At 46.5% G+C, this 1,396-nt stretch overlaps 1 non-coding gene across 1 annotated transcript; it reads left to right on the top strand.

The window, feature by feature from the left end:
- On the top strand, positions 1-73 carry TRNAE-CUC (transfer RNA glutamic acid (anticodon CUC)). The gene has a single exon. It is a non-coding gene; the product is annotated as a tRNA-Glu (tRNA).
- The last annotated feature ends 1,323 nt before the right edge of the window (positions 74-1,396 follow it).

Here is a 1,396-nt window from a genome sequence, read left to right as displayed (position 1 = left end):
TCCCTGGTGGTCCAGTAGTTAGGACTCGGCACTCTCACTGCCGTGGCCCCGGGTTCAATCCCTGGTCAGGGATCTAAGATCCCACAAGCAGTGTTGGCAGCACGGCACCCCCCCCCCAAAAAAATACAGGTCAGTATCCTTTATTTAAAGCAAATGCAGGCTTCCCTGGTGGCACAGTGGTTAATAATCCGCCTGCCAATGTAGGAGACACGGGTTCAAGCCCTGGTCCTGGAAGATCCCACAGGCCGCGGAGCAACTAAGCCCGTGCGCCACAACTACTGAGCCTGCACTCTAGAGCCTGCGAGCCACAACTACTGAAGCCCCTGCACCTAGAGCCCATGCTCCGCAACAAGAGAAGCCACCACAATGAGAAGACCGTGCACCACAACAAAGAGTAGCTCCTGCTCGCCGCAACTAGAGAAAGCCCACACACAGCAACGAAGACCCAACGCAGCCAAAAATAAATAAATTTATAAAAATAAATAAAGTAAATGCAAAAAAGTTCTTAAGAGGCTTCCCTGGTGGCGCAGTGGTTGAGAGTCCACCTGCCGATGCAGGGTACACGGGTTCGTGCCCTGGTCAGGGAAGATCCCACATGCCGCGGAGCGGCTAGGCCCGTGAGCCATGGCCGCTGAGCCTGCATGTCTGGAGCCTGTGCTCCGCAACGGGAGAGGCTACAACAGTGAGAGGCCGACGTACCGAAAAAAAAAAAAAAAAAAAAAAAAGTTCTTAAAACTTTAGCGAATTGAACTCCAACAATATATGAAAAGGATAATACATCATGACTATCTTGGTCCACTTGGGCTGCTATAACAAAAAACTATAGACTGGGTGGCTTAAACAACAGGAATTTATTTCTCACAGTCTGGAAGCTGGAAAGTTTATGATCAAGTTGCTGTCAGATCCATGTCTGGTGAGGGCCCACTTCCTGGCTTGTAGACAACTGCCTTCTCACTGTGTGCTCAAATAGCCTTTCCTTGGTGCCTACTCTCATGGAGAGAGAGAGAAATCTTCCTCTTATAAGGGCACTAATCCCATCATGAGGTTCCCACCCTCCTGGCCTAATCTAAATCTAATTATCTCCCAAAGACCCCACCTCCAAATACCAAATCATTGTGGGCTAGGGCTTCAACATATGAATTTGGGGGCACACAAACATTTCAGTCTATAACAATGACCAAGTGAGATTTATTCCAGAAATGCAAGTTTGAGTGAACATTCAAAAAATAATCAGTGTAATTTGCTATATCTCAAAGATACATAAAAAGCATCTGACAAACTCCAGTATTCACTCCTGATAATAATGCTTAGCAAATGAAGAATAGAAGGGAACTTTCTGAACCTGATAAAGGACATCTATGAAAAACCTACAGCTAACATCATACTTAATAGTGAA

This window comes from Tursiops truncatus, chromosome X (assembly GCF_011762595.2).
Source record: "Tursiops truncatus isolate mTurTru1 chromosome X, mTurTru1.mat.Y, whole genome shotgun sequence".
NCBI classification, from domain to species: Eukaryota; Metazoa; Chordata; class Mammalia; order Artiodactyla; family Delphinidae; genus Tursiops; species Tursiops truncatus.
This window is presented reverse-complemented; position numbering and strand designations above follow the sequence as displayed.